Source organism: Ovis canadensis, chromosome 2 (assembly GCF_042477335.2).
Source record: "Ovis canadensis isolate MfBH-ARS-UI-01 breed Bighorn chromosome 2, ARS-UI_OviCan_v2, whole genome shotgun sequence".
Taxonomy (NCBI): Eukaryota; Metazoa; Chordata; class Mammalia; order Artiodactyla; family Bovidae; genus Ovis; species Ovis canadensis.
The window spans coordinates 120741538-120757478 of record NC_091246.1 but is presented as its reverse complement, the minus strand read 5'-3'; the positions used below and the strand labels follow the sequence as shown (position 1 = coordinate 120757478).

Here is a 15941-nt window from a genome sequence, read left to right as displayed (position 1 = left end):
TGGTAGCTGATGCAGATGATATCTGAGCTTCTACATCAAAGTTCTTTCTCATGTTTTTAATAAGTCTTTTGTGTGAGTGTCCTGGGAAACTAGGATTAGAAGAGCAAATGATTCATTTTTAGATTCAACATGCAGAGAGCATTATTTACATTTACTGCCTTTCTGCTCTGGTATATATACAAATATTTATTGTTAATTTAACGTCAAACCTGACCTTATATTTTAAGCCAATATATGCTTTTAGAGCAATAAATCTTCAAAATCACAGCAGTTTAAATCAATATCTGTTTTTTATCTATTTATCATTATGAATCAAACTTTCTACATTTCAGATACTTAGATGCTAGATTTCTAAGAATGAAGCTGAAATAACTCTTGAGATGTATATAATCTGCTTTTGAAGTTGACTGTGCAAACTGAAGATGGTCTTCCCTAATAGCTCAGCTGGTAAAGAATCTGCCTGCTATGCGGGGCACACCAGTTCAATTCCTGGATAGGGAAGATCCCCTGGAGAAGGGATAGGCTACCCACTCCAGTATTCATGGTCTTCCCTGGTGGCTAAGATGGTAAAGAATCTGCCTGCAATGAGGGAGACCTGGATTCAATCTCTGGGTTGGGAAGATCCCCTGGAGGAGGGCATGGTGACCCACTCCAGTATTCTTGCCTGGAAACTCCCCATGGACAGAGGAGCCTGATGGGCTATGATTCATGGAGCCAAAAAGAGTCAGATACAATTGAGCAACTGCTCACAGTATGCACACTAAAATAAAAGCGATACAACAAGGTCTAAACGTGGTTTGCTGAGCCAGAAAACTGTTGAGTTGCAAAATACTTACAGAAGAGACCTAAAAATTTATTTAATTCAGTTCAGTTCAGTTCAGTCGCTCAGTCGTGTCCAACTCTTTGCGACCCCTTGAATCGCAGCATGCCAGGCCTCCCTGTCCATCACCAACTGCCGGAGTTTACCCAAACTCATGTCCATCGAGTCGGTGATGCCATCCAGCCATCTCACCCTCTGTCATCCCCTTCTCTTCCTGACCTCAATCCCTCCCAGCATCAGGGTCTTTTCCAATGAGTCAACTCTTCGCATGAGGTAAGTGCTGCTGCTGTTGCTAAGTCACTTCAGTCGTGTCCAACTCTGTGCAACCCCAGAGATGGCAGCCCACCAGGCTCTGCTGTCCATGGGATTTTCCAGGCAAGAGTACTGGAGTGGGGTGCCATTGCCTTCTCCATGAAGTAAATAAGTGTATTCAAATAGTATATTCTTAAGATTATGGTAGACTTCTATCTTGCCAGGTATATCAAGTGACCCAAAAACATGTTTAGTATATAACACCAAGGTTGACTTTTCCCATCATAATATTCCTAGTTTAATTGTGGAAGTTATGTTAAGGATGGAATTATGAACCAAACTGGATCATATCACCTGACAATGCTGTCTTCAGAGAACCAGCGATGGCTACAGTCAGTTACTGTGCTCAGACCCAATAGTGGCTCCCTGAACAGTGAGCTGCCACAGAGATTTGAGACAATAATGACATCAGGCTGTGCTGACTATAGCTGTCCCTCAGTCTTGTAACCCCTCCCTGAGACTGCATCCAACAGAAGACTCAAAGGACTGAAAGTCAGAAGGTGCATTACAACCTAGTTCCATTCTTGAACTCCATCTCCTTACGTGAAGAGCTAATTGACAAGACTTTTCTGCTGGCTCCAGAATCCTTTCAGAAAACTTTTTGCACCTCTCAAGAAATTTAGGGTGGGGAATGGATGACACTCAATAAATAACTGTAACCCTATATTGTCACTTTAAACTTTTTCAAGTATTTTTATTTTTTAATTGGTGTATAATTGCTTTATAATACTGTGTTAATTTCTTATATATACATACATCCCTTCCCTCTTGAGCCTCTTTCTCAACCCCCATCCCACTCCTCTAAATCATCACACAGCACTGAACTGAGCTCCCTGTACTAGGCAACAGCTTCACGCTAGTTATTTTACACATCGTAGTGTATATATGTCAATGCTTCTCTGAATTTGCCTTACAATCTCTCTCCCCCACTGTGTCAACAAGTTTGTTCATCAGTTCCATTGTTCTAGGTTCCATATATATACCTTAATATACAATATTTGCTCTTCTGACTTATTCACTCTATATGACAGACTCTAGGTCCATCCACATCACCACAAATTTCATTCCTTGTTCAGTTCAGTTCAGTTCAGTTCAGTCACACAGTCATGCCCAACTCTTTGCGACCCCATGAACTGCAGCAGACCAGGCCTCCCTGTCCATCACCAAGTCCCAGAGTTCACCCAAACTCATGTGCATCGAGTCAGTGATGCCATCCAGCCATTTCATCCTGGGTCGTCCCCTTCTCCTCCTGCCCCCAATCCCTCCCAGTATCAGAGTCTTTTCCAATGAGTCAACTCTTCGCATGAGGTGGCCAAAGTACTGGAGTTTCAGCTTTAGCATCATTCCTTCCAAAGAAATCTCAGGGCTAATCTCCTTTAGGATGGACTTGTTGGATCTCCTTGCAGTCCAAGGGACTCTCAAGAGTCTTCTCAAATACCACAGTTCAAAAGCACCAATTCTTTGGCACTCAGCTTTCTTCACAGTCCAACTTTCACATCCATACAGGACCACTGGAAAAACCATAGCCTTGACTAGACGGACTTTTGTTGACAAAGTAGTATCTCTGTTTTTGAATATGCCATCTAGGTTGGTCATGACTTTCCTTCCAAGGGGCAAGCGTCTTTTAATTTCATGGCTGCAATCACCATCTGCAGTGATTTTGGAGCCCCCAAAATAAAGTCTGACATTGTTTCCAATGTTTCTTCATCTATTTTCCATGAAATGATGGGACCAGATGCCATGATCTTAGTGTTCTGAATGTTGAGCTTTAAGCCAACTTTTTCACTCCCCTCTTTCACTTTCACCAAGAGGCTTTTTAGTATGGCTGAGTAATATTATATTGTGTGTGTGTATATATATATATATCACATCTTCTTTATGAATTCCATTGTTGATGGGCATTTAGGTTGTTTCTATGTACTGTCTAATGTAAATGGTGCTGCAATGAACATTGGGGTATATGTGCCTTTTTGAATTATGATTTTCTCAGGGTATATGTCCCATAGTAGCACTGCTGAGCCATAAGGCAGTTTTATTTTTAGCTTTTTAAGGAACCTCCATACTGTTCTCCATAGTGGTTTTATCAATTTACATTTCCACCAACAGAGCAGCAGGATTGCCTTTTCTCCACAGCCTCTCTAGCATCTATTGTTTGTAGATTTTTTTATGATGGCCATTCTGACTATGTGAGATGATATCTCATTGTTTTCACTTGCATTTCACAAATGCTGAGCATTTTGTTGAGCATCTTTTCATGTGTTTGTTGACCATCTGTATATGTCTTCTTTGAAAAAAACTTCTGTTTAGGTCTTCTCCCTATTTTTTCTTTTTTTCTATTTTACTGAGCTGCGTGAGCTGCTTGTATATTCTGGAGATTAAGTCTTTGTCAGTTGCTTTGTTTGCAAATATTTTCTCCTGTTCTAAGAGTTGTCTTTTCATCTTTATAATTTCCTGTGCAATGAGATGTCCCATTTGTTTACCTTTTATTTTCATTACTCTAGGAAGTGGGTCAAAAAAGATCTTGCTTTGATTTATATCAAAGAGTGTTTTGCCTATATTCATCTCTAAGAGTTTTATAGTCTCCAGCCTTATATTTAGGTCTTTAATCCATTTTTAAATTTTTTGTATGATGTTAGAAAATGTTCTAATTTCATTATTTTACATCTAACTGTTCAGTTTTCCCAGCACTGCTTGTTGAAGAGTTTGTCTTTCTCCCACTGTATATTCTTGCATCCTTTGTTATAGATTAGATGACTATAGGTGCATGGGTGTATTGCTGGGCTTTTGATCCTGTTCCATTGATCTAAATTTCTGCTTTTGCACCAGAACCTTACTGCCTTGATTACTGTAGTCTATAGAATGATCTGAAGTGTTACTTTATTTTAAAAAGATAAATAACCCTCTCTGTGAAGACAGAGAACACGTGGCCATTAGGAGGATAAACAGATTACTGTCCTTATCATGTGCACATTAGCACTGCTCCATATGGTCACAGAACTTTTATTAACCTATTTCTGTCTGCTTGAAGTACATTTGTATTTGTTGAGAATGGAAAGGCTTTATTTGACATTTTAACGTAGGGGATAATCCACACATTCGGCTACCTGCAACTCCCATTACTGACTTGTGTGCTGACACCAGGATGCTGCCCTATGCAAAATGTTCAGAGTATAAACTGGAATGTTAGGTCCATGAATCAAGGTAAATAAGAAGTGGACAAACAGGAGGTGTCAAGAGTGAACATCAACATTTTAGGAATCAGTGAACTAAAATAGATTGGAATGGGCAAATTTAATTCAGATGACCATTATATCTACTACTGTGGGAAAGAATTCCTTAGAAGAAATGAAGTATCCCTCATAGTCAACAAAAGAGTCCAAAATGCTGTATTTGGGTGCCAACTTAAAAATGATAGAATGATCTCTGTTTATTTTGAAGGCAAGCCATTCAATACCATAATAATCCAAGTCTATGCCCCAACCAGTAATACTCAAGAAGCTGAAGATAAATGGTTCTATGAAGACATACAAGACCTTCTAGAATTAACACCCAAAAAAGATGTCCTTTTCATCATAGGGGACTGGAATGCAAAAGTAGAATGTCAAGAGATATTTGGAGTAACAGGCATAGTTGGTCTTGGAGTACAAAATAAAGCAAGGCAAAGACTAACATAGTTTTGCCAAAGGAGCACACTGGTCATAGCAAACGCCCTCTTCCAACAACACAAATGATGACTCTACACATGGACATCTCCAGATGGTCAATACCAAAATAAAATAGATTATATTTTTTGCAGCCAAAGATGGAGAAGCTCCATACAGTCAGCAAAAACAAGACTGAGAGTTGACTGTGGATCACATCATGAAATCCTTACTGCAAAACTCAGAATTAAATTGAAGAAAGTAGGGAAAAGCACTAGATCATTCAAGTATGACCTAAATCAAACCCCTTAAAATTATGCAGTGGAAGTGACAAATAGATTCAAGGGATTAAATGTGATAGACAGATTGCCTGAAGAACTATGAACGGAGGTTTGTAACATTGTACAGCAGGCAGTGATCAAGATCATCCGGATGAAAAAAAAAAAAAAGGGGGGGGGCAAAAAGGCAAAATGGTTGTCTGAGGAGGCCTTACAAATAGCTGAGAAAGGAAGAGAAGCAAAATGCAAAAGAGAAAAGGAGATATCCATTTGAATGAAAAGGATGAATGTTCCAGAGGACATTAAGGAGAGATAAGAAAGCCTTCCTCAGTGATCAGTGCAAAGAAATAGAGGAAAACAATAGAATGAGAAAGACTAAAGATCTCTTCAAGAAAGTCAAAGATACCAAGGGAACATTTCATGCAAAGATGGGCTCCATAAAGGACAGAAATGGTATAGACCTAACAGAAGAAGAAGATATTAAGAAGAGGTGGCAAGAATACATAGAAGAACTACACAAAGAACATCTTCTGACCCAGATAACCACAATGGTGTGATCACTCATCTAGAGCCAAACATCTTGCAATGAGAAGTCAAGTGGGCCTTAGAAAGCATCACTACAAACAAAGCTAGTGGAGGTGATGGAATTCCAGATGAGCTATTTCAAATCCTGAAAGATGATGCTGTGAAAGTGCTGCACTCAATATGCCAGCACATTTGGAAAACTCAGCAGTGGCCACAGGACTGGAAAAACTCAATTTTCATTCCATTCCCAAAGAAAGATGACAAAGAATGGTCAGACTACCACACAATTGCACTCATCTCACACACCAGCAAAGTAATGCTCAAAATTCTCCAAGCTAGGCTTCAATAGTACCTGAATGGTGAACTTCCAGATGTTTAAACTGGATCTAGAAAAGGCAGAGGAACCAGAGATCAAATTGCCAACAGCCATTGCATTATTTAAAAAGCAAGATAATTTCAGGGAAAAAAAAATTTACCTTTGCTTTATTGATTATGCCAAAACCTTGTATGTGTAGATCACAACAAACAGGAAAATTCTTAAAGAGATGGGAATACCAGACCACTTTACTTGCCTCCTGAGAAATCTGTATGCAGGTTCAGAAGCAACAGTTAGAACTGGACATGGAACTACAGACTGGTTCCAAAATGGGAAAGGAGTAGGTCAAAACTGCATACTGTCACCCTGCTAATTTGACTTATATGCAGAGTACATCATGTGAATACCAGCTGGAATCAAGTTTGCAGGGAGGAATGTCAATAGCCTCAGATATGCAGATAACACCACCTTTATGACAGAGTTAAAGAAGAACTAAACAGCCTCTTGATGAAAGTAAAAGAGGAGAGTGGAAAAGCTGGCTTAAAATTCAACATTCAAGAAACGAAGATCATGGCATCCCGTCACATCACTTGATGGCAAATAGATGGGGAATCAATGGAAACAGTGAGAGACAACTTTCTTGGACTCCAAAATCACTGTAAATGGTGACTACAACCATGAAACTAAAGGCACTTGCTCCTTGGAAGAAAAGCTATGACAAACCTAGGCAACATAGGTTTTAAAAGCAGAAACATTACTTTGCTGACAAAAGTCCATCTAGTCAAAGCTATGCTTCTTCGTAGTCATGTATGGATATGATAGTTGGAACATAAAGAAAGCTGAGGATCAAAGAATTGATGCTTTTGAACTGTTGTCTTGGAGAAGACTCTTGAGAGTCCCTTGGACTACAAGGAGATCCAACTAGTCCATCCTAAAGGAAATCAGTCTTGAATATTCATTGGAAGGACTGATGCTGAGGCTGAAACTCCAATATTTTGGCCACCCAATGGGAAGAACCGACTCATTCGAAAAGACTGATGCTGGAAGATTGGAAGAAGGAGAAAAAGGGGACAACAGAGGATGAGATGATTGGATGGCATCACTGACTCACTGGACATGAGTTTGAGTAAACTCCAGGTTTGGTGATAGACAGAAAAGTCTAGCATGCTGCAGTCCATTGGGTAGCAAAGAGTTGGACATGACTCAGTGACTGAACTGTACTGAGAAATTGTCTTTGATATTCAGAAAACATTATCAATCCACTCTAATACCTAAAGTCTCCTACTCCTTATTTCTTCAGGGGCCAGAAGAGTTAGGCAAGGTCAAGAAGCTGTATGGACTTATTTTCTGGTCCCAGAATGTTGAACACTAGCATAATGCCAAGCCACATTTCACTCCTCTTTCCCCCTTCTGTCATCTGCCTAACTTGTTCTGAATATTGGGTAATTTTCTTTCCTTCTATGACACAAACCATCTATTTGGCAGTAAATGTATCTTAGTGCCTCACATGAATAAAGGGGAAATAATTCAGAGGTTAAGAAACAAGGCTTTCTACACATCTGTGTCTCCTTTGCTGTCTTGCATACAGGGTTATCATTGCCATCTTTTTAAATTCCATATATATGTGTTAGTATACTGTATTGGTGTTTTTCTTTCTGGCTTACTTCACTCTGTATAATCAGCTCCAGTTTCATCCATCTCATTAGAACTGATTCAAATGTATTCTTTTTAATGGCTGAGTAATACTCCATTGTGTATACATACCACAGCTTTCTTATCCATTCATCTGCTGATGGACATCTAGGTTGTTTCCATGTCCTGGTGCACAGGGATGATCCAGAGAGATGGTGTGGGGTGGGAGGTGGGAGGGGGGGTTCATGTTTGGGAACTTATGTACACCCGTGGTAGATTCGTGTCAATGTATAGCAAAACAAATACAGTATTGTAAAGTAAAATAAAGTAAAAATAAAAATTAAAAAAAGAAATAAAGAAACAAGGCTTTCAAACCAGGCAAATCTGGATGAATCTAAAGCACTGACCTTTGGCAAGTTCATTACTTTAGAGGCAGTGAGTTAATGTACAAAACTGGAATTACATGTTGTGGGAGCTGATTAGACAGTGCAGGTTAAGTTACTTATCCTGAGTCTGGGATGGGATATGTTCAGAATAAATGGTAACAGTCTTGACTCTCTCTTTCTTCCCCTTAATATTGCTAGTGTGACTTTGTGTGATATTTTATAACTTATGCTATGTGCCCAGGGAATACAATAGAAAAAAAAGTATGGCCTCAATTCCTTTAAGGTTAGGAAGAAGGAAAAACTAACTTCTTTGGAAAAAATTAGGTCCATTTTCATGATGAAATCATGATTGCTGGTAGACCAATCTGGAGGAAGACAGAAGTAAGACTCAGTCAGTCAGTTCAGTCACTCAGTCGTGTCTGACTCTTGGTGACCCCATGGACTGCAGCACGCCAGGCCTTCCTGTCCATCACCAACTCCCAGAGTTTACTCAAACTCATGTCCATTGAGTCAGGGATACCATCCAACCATCTCATCCTCTATCCTCCCCTTCTCATCCCACCTTCAATCTTTCCGAGCATCAGGGGCTTTTCAAATGAGTCAGCTCTTTGCATCAGGTGGCCAAAGTATTGGAGTTTCAGCTTTGACATCAGTCCTTCCAAAGAATATTCCAGACTGATTTCCTTCACGATTGATTGGTTGGGTCTTCTTGCAGTTCAAGGAACACTCAAGAGTCTTCTCTAGTACCATAGTTCAAAAGCATCAATTCTTTGCCAATCAGCTTTCTTTATAGTCCAGCTCTAACATCCATACATGACTACCGGAAAAACCAGAGCCTTGACGAGATGGATCTATGTTGGCAAAGTAAAATTTAAAAGTCTCTGCTTTTTAATATGCTGTCTACAGTGGTCATTGATCACTGAGGAAGGCTTTCTTATCTCTCATTGCTATTGTTTGGAACTCTGCATTCAGATGCTTATATCTTTCCTTTTCTCCTTTGTTTTTTGCTTCTCTTCTTTTCACAGCTATTTGGAAGGCCTCTCCAGACAGCCATTTTGCTTTTTTGCATTTCTTTTCCATGGGGATGGTCTTGATCTCTGTCTCCTGTACAACGTCACCAACCTCCGTCCGTAGTTCATCAGGAACTCTATCTATCAGATCTAGTCCCTTAAACCTATTTCTCACTTCCACAGTATAATCATAAGGGATTTGATTTAGGTCATACCTGAATGGTCTAGTGGTTTTCCCTACTTTCTTCAATTTAAGTCTGAATTTGGCAATAAGGTGTTCATGATCTGAGCCACAGTCAGCTCCTGGTCTTGTTTTTGCTGACTGTATATGGCTTCTCCATCTCTGGCTGCAACGAATATAATCAATCTGATTTCAGTGTTGATCATCTGGTGATGTCCATGTGTAGTCTTCTCTTGTGTTGTTGGAAGAAGATGTTTGCCAAGACCAGTGCGTTCTCTTGGCAAAAATCTATTAGCCTTTGCCCTGCTTCATTCTGTATACCAAGGCCAAATTTGCCTGTTACTCCAGGTGTTTCTTGACTTCCTACTTTTGCATTCCAGTCCCTTATAATGAAAAGGACATCTTTGGGGGGTGTTAGTTCTAAAAGGTGTTGTAGGTCTTCATAGAACCGTTCAACTTCGGCTTCAGTGTTACTGGTTGGGGCATAGACTTGGATTACTGTGATATTGAATGGTTTGCCTTGGAAACGAACCGAGATCATTCTGTCATTTTTGAGATTGCATCCAAGTACTGCATTTCAGACTCTTTTGTTGACCACGATTGCTACTCCATTTCTTCTAAGGGATTCCTGCCTGCAGTAGTAGATATAATGGTCATCTGAGTTACATTCACCCATTCCAGTCAATTTTAGTTTGCTGATTCCTAGAATGTAAACGTTCACTCTTGCCATCTCCTGTTTGACCACTTCCAATTTGCCTTGATTCATAGACCTAACATTCCAGGCCCCTATGCAATATTGCTCTTTACAGCATCGAACCTTGTTTCTATCACCAGTCACATCCACAGCTGGGTATTGTTTTTGCTCTGGCTCCATCCCTTCATTCTTTCTGGAGTTATTTCTCCACTGATCTCCAGTAGCATATTGGGCACCTACCGCCCTGGGGAGTTCCTCTTTCAGTATCCTATCATATTTTCTTTTCATACTGTTCAGGGGGTTCTCAGGCAAGAATACTGAAGTGGTTTGCCATTCCCTTCTCCAGTGGACCACATTCCGTCAGACCTCTCCACCATGACACTTGCATGGCCCCAAACGGCATGGCTTGGTTTCATTGATTTAGACAAGGCTGTGGTCCGTGTGATTAGATACACTAGTCTTCTGAGATTACGGTTTCAGTGTGTCTGCCTTCTGATGCCCTCTCTCAACACCTACCATCTTACTTGGGTTTCTCTTACCTTGGACATGGAGTATCTCTTCATGGCTGTTCCAGCAAAGCGCAGCTGCTGCTCCTTACCTTGTACAAGGGTTATGTCCTCACTGCCGCCCCTCCTGACCTTGAACATGGAATAGCTCATCTCAGCCCTCTTGTGCTGGCGCAGCCACCGCTGCTTGGACCAAGGGAACATTTCATGCAAAGATGGGCTTGATAAAGGATAGAAATGGTATGAACCTAAAAGAAACAGAAGATACTAAGAAGAGGTGGCAAGAATACACAGAAGAACTGTACAAAAAAGATCTTCACGACCAAGATAATCACGATGGTGTGATCACTCACCTAGAGCCAGACATACTGGAATGTGAAGTCAAGGGGGCCTTAGAAAGCATCACTATGAACAAAGCTAGTGGCAGTGACGGAATTCCAGTTGAGATATTTCAAATCCTGAAGGATGATGCTCTGAAAGTGCTGCACTCAATATGCCAGCAAATTTGGAAAACTCAGACGTGGCCACAGGACTGGAAAAGGAAAGTTTTCATTCCAATCCCAAAGAAAGGCAATGCCAAAGAATGCTCAAACTACCGCACAATGGCACTCGTCTCACATGCTAGTAAAGTAATGCTTCAAAATTCCCTAAGCCAGGCTTCAGTAATACGTGAACCGTGAACATTCAGATGTTCAAGCTGGTTTTAGAAAAGGTAAAGGAACCAGAGATCAAATTTCCAACATCCGCTGGATCATCAAAAAAGCAAGAGAGTTCCAGAAAACACCTATTTCTGTTTTATTTACTATGCCAAAGCCTTTGTGTGGATCACAATAAACTGGAAAATTCTAAAAGAGATGGGAATACCAGGCTACCTGACCTGCCTCTTGAGAAACCTATATGTCAGTCAGGAAGCAACAGATAGAACTGGACATGGAATAACAGACTGGTTCCAAATAGGAAAAGGAGGACATCAAGGCTGTATATTGTCACCCTGCTTATTTAACTTATACGCAGAGTACATCAAGAGAAACGCTGGGCTGGAAGAAGCACAAGCTGGAAGCAAGATTGCTGCGAGAAATATCAATAACCTCATATATGCAGATGATACCACCCTTATGGCAGAAAGTGAAGAGGAACTAAAAATCCTCTTGTTGAAAATGAAAGAGGAGAATGAAAAAGTTGGCTTAAAGTTCAACATTCAGAAAACTAAGATCATGGTATCTGGTCCTATCACTTCATGGGAAATAGATGGGGAAACAGTGGAAACAGTCAGACTTTATTTTTCTGGGCTCCAAAATCACTGCAGATGGTGATTGCAGCCATGAAATTAAAAAACGCTTACTCCTTGGAAGGAAAGTTATGACCAATTAGATAGCATATTGAAAAGCAGAGAGAAAAAAAGTTTGAGTCGCAGCTGCTGGGTTGCCAGCGGAGTCGCGTGCCGGGAGCTACGTAGGGCAGAGAAGTCGTGGCTTCTCCGTCCAAAGCCAGTGACTTGTCTTCGTCTGATGAGGAGGGCCCGGCGATGGTGGCCGGACCGGGCCCGGGGTCTGGGGGCGCCGAAGGGGCAGCGGAGCAGCGCCGCATCAAGGTCTCCAGCCTGCCCTTCAGTGTGGAGGCGCTCATGTCGGACAAGAAGCCGCCCAAGGAGACGTCCCCGCGGCCAGCCGAAAGCGCCTCCGCCTGGGCCACCCTGCGGCCGCTTCTGCTGCCTGGCCACGGCGTCCGGGAAGCTCACAGCCCCGGGCCGCTGGTCAAACCCTTCGAGACCGCTTCCGTCAAGTCGGAAAATTCAAAAGACTGAGCGGCGTGGATGTAGGAACCGCCGCCGCCGCCAAGACACAGAGCCCCACCACCTGCACCCTGCGGAAACACAAGACCAATCGGAAGCTGCGCACGCCCTTTAACACGTCCCAGCTCCTCGCTCTGGAGCGCAAGTTCCGCCAGAAACAGCACCTCTCCATCGCAGAGCGGGCAGAGTTCTCCAGCTCTCTGAACCTCACAGAGACCCAGGTCAAAATCTAGTTCCAGAACCGAAGAGCCAAGGCGAAAAGACTGCAGGAGGCAGAACCGGAAAAGCTGAAAATGGCAGCAAAACCTATGCTGCCCTGGGGCTTCAGCCTCCCTTTCCCCATCAACTCTCCCCTGCAAGCAGCATCTCTACACAGTGCATCTTACCCTTTCCATAGACCTGTGCTCCCCATCCCGCCCGTTCGACTCTATGCGACTCCAGTGGGATATGGCATGTACCACCTATCCTAAGGAAGACCAGCTCAATAGACTTCGGGACGGATGTTTGTTTAAAAGCCTCCCTCCGCCCCAGCACCACTCCCCCCCCGCCCCGCCCCGCCCCGCCCCGCCTCCAAGAAGACAGTCCCGCTCTGCAAACCTTGCATGCTCCACCCTCAGCCTCAGCGGCTAGATCGACAGGGCCACAGACATAGTTCGAATTGCTTCTTTGACCGGAGACACCCAAGCCCTGTTTTCTTGATTAATCTGCCAGATGCACCCCCCCCCCTTTTCATAAAGATTGGCTCTGACACTTATACAGCAGACATAAAAATCAAATTATTTTGAAAGGCTATATATATATATATATATATATATATATATAATATATCTTTTTTCTCTATATTTCACCTTCCTAAAAGAGACTGCTTAAGTCTATCTGTTTTGTTTTGTTTTTCTTATGGGGGAGACAAATTATTTGCTAAAATTGCTGAAATCTGGTGATTTGGATGGAATAACTGACTTTAGCTTATGGAAAACAAACGTTAGAATTAGACATTACTTGCATAAGGAGTAGATATGGAAAGATTCCTCCCAGGGAAGGGACACATCATGTTTTTGCATTTTTCATGTGCATTGAAAACTCACATAGATTGAAAATTCACTAGACATGACCCTATTTGGCCCTATATTTTTTCCCCCTCTCCACCTTCTTTATTACACATTACTAAAAGTTTTTGTGAGATCAATAAAAGATTAGAATCGTGAGAGTCCTCCTGGGTAAGGTGGAAAATGGAGGTCCTTCCTAATTCCTCTCAAGGCTGTTGCTTAACTTCATTTCAGATAATTCGGGTGTGAAAAGTTAAAGCATGTTGGGAGGAATTGATGGTTTCTGTGAACCACTAGGTATGTCAGTCCTCACGCATTGCAAAGGCAATTTGGAGGAGGGGTGTAGTTAATTCTCTGCTTTAAAAAAAATGAGTATCTTGTAACCATTGTCTATATGCTAAATATTCTTGAACAATGAACAGATCCAAAAAAGAAGAAAATCATGCTTTCTCTGTGTGTACCTATTGTATGTGCTAAACTTATTAGAAAATTTTATATACTTTTTAACATGCTGGGGGCAGAGGGTAAAGCCATGTTTTGACTTGGTAAAAAATGATGTTGTCAGACAGTCAGTATAGCTCCTTGGTATTTAATCTTTCTATCCAGCACCCCCTCCCTGCCCCAAGTATACTTTTATCACTTTGAAAGAGTGCCTTATATAATTTTATATATCTTATTGAAGAGTTATTTCTTATTTCTTATTCTGAATTAAATTAAACGTTTGTTTTATTGCAGTAAAAAATAAAAATAAAAAAATAAAAAGGAGAGACACTGCTTTGCCAACAAAGGTCCAACTAGTCAAGGCTATGGTTTTTCCAGTGGTCATGTATGGATGTGAGAGCTGGACTATGAAGAAAGCTGAGTGTCAAAGAATTGATGCTTTTGAACTGTGGTGTTGGAGAAGACTCTCGAGAGTCCCTTGGACTGCAAGGAGATCCAACCAGTCCATTCTGAAGGAGATCAGTCCTGGCTGTTCTTTGGAAGGGATGATGCTAAAGCTGAAACTCCAGTACTTTGGCCACCTCATGTGAAGAGTTGACTCATTGGAAAAGACTCTGATGCTGGGAGGGATTGGGGGCAGGAGAAGAAGGGGATGACAGATTATGAGATGGCTGAATGGCATCACTGACTCAATGGACATGAGTTTAAGTGCACTCCGGGACTTGGTGATGGACAGGGAGGCGTGGAGTGCTGCAGTTCATGGGGTCACAAAGAGTCAGACATGACTGAGTGACTGAACCTAACTGAACATTGGTCATAACTTTTCTCCCAAGAAATAAGCATCTTTTAATTTCATGGCTGCAGTCACCATCTGCAGTGATTTTGGAGCCCCCAAAAATAAAGTCTGCCACTGTTTCCACTGTTTCTCTATCTATTTGCCATAAAGTGATGGGGCCAGATGCCATGATCTTAGTTTTCTGAATGTTGAACTTTAAGCCAACTTTTTCGCTCTCCTCTTTCACTTTCATCAAGAGGCTCTTTAGTTCTTCTTCACTTTTTGCCATAAGGGTGGTGTCATCTGCATATCTGAGGTTATTGATATTTCTCGCAGCAATCTTGATTCCAGCTTGTGCTTCATCCAGCCCAGTGTTTCGCATGATGTACTATGCATATAATTTAAATTAACCAAGTGACAATATATAGCCTTGACATACTCCTTTCCTGATGTGGAACCAGCCATTCATCTATGTCCAGTTCTAACTGTAGCTTCCTGAACTGCATACAGATTTCCCAAGAGGCAGGTCAGGTGGTCTGGTATTCCCATCTCTTTCAGAATATTCTACACTTTATTGTGATCCACACAGTCAAAGGCTTTGGCATAGTCAATAAAGCAGAAAGAGATGCTTTTCTGAAACTTCCTTACTTATTTGATGATCCAACCAATGTTGGCAATTTGATCTCTTGTTCCTCTACCTTTTCTAACTCCTGCTTGAACATCCGAAAGTTCACAATTCAAGTATTGCTGAAGCCTGGCTTAGGGAATTTTGAGCATTACTTTACTAGCCTGTGAGATGATTGCAATTGTGCGGTAGTTTGTACATTCCTTGGCATTGCTTTTCTCTGTTATTGAAATGAAAACTGACCCTTTCCAATCCGTGGCCACTGCTGAGTTTTCCAAATTTGCTGGCATATTGAGTGCAGCACTTTCACAGCATCATCTTTTAGCATTTGAAATAGCTCAACAGGACTTCCATCACCTCCACTAGCTTTGTTCGTAGTGATTCTTCCTAAGGCCCCCTTGACTTCACATTCCAGGATATCTGGCTTGAGGTGAGTGATCACACCATCATGATTATCATCATGAAGATCTTTTTTGTACAGTTCTTCTGTGTATTCTTGCTACCTCTTTTAATATCTTCTGCTTCTGTTAGGTCCATACCATTTCTGTCCCTTACTGAGCCCATCTTTGCATGAAATGTTCCTTTGGTATCTCTAATTTTCTTGAAGAGATCTCTAGTGTTTCCCAATCTATTATTTCCCTCTATTTCTTTGCACTGATCACTGAGGAAGGCTTTCTTATCTCTCCTTGATATTCCTTGGAACTCTCCATTCAAATGAATATATCTTTCCTTCTCTCCTTTGCTTTTTGCTTCTCTTCTTTTCACAGCTATTTGTAAAAGCCCTCCCCAGACAGCCATTTTGCTTTTTTGCATTTCTTTTTCTTAGAGATGGTCTTGATCCCTGTCTCCTGTACAATGTCAGAAACCTCCATCTGTAGCTTATCAGGCACTCTGTCTATCAAATCTAGTCCTTTAAATCTATTTGTCACTTCCACTGTTTAATCGTTAAGGATTTGATTTA

The 15941-nt window shown here is 41.4% G+C and overlaps 1 pseudogene; it reads left to right on the top strand.

The window, feature by feature from the left end:
* Positions 1–12563, top strand: part of LOC138433123 (homeobox protein MSX-2 pseudogene) — a 92714-nt pseudogene extending 80151 nt beyond the window's left edge.
* The last annotated feature ends 3378 nt before the right edge of the window (positions 12564–15941 follow it).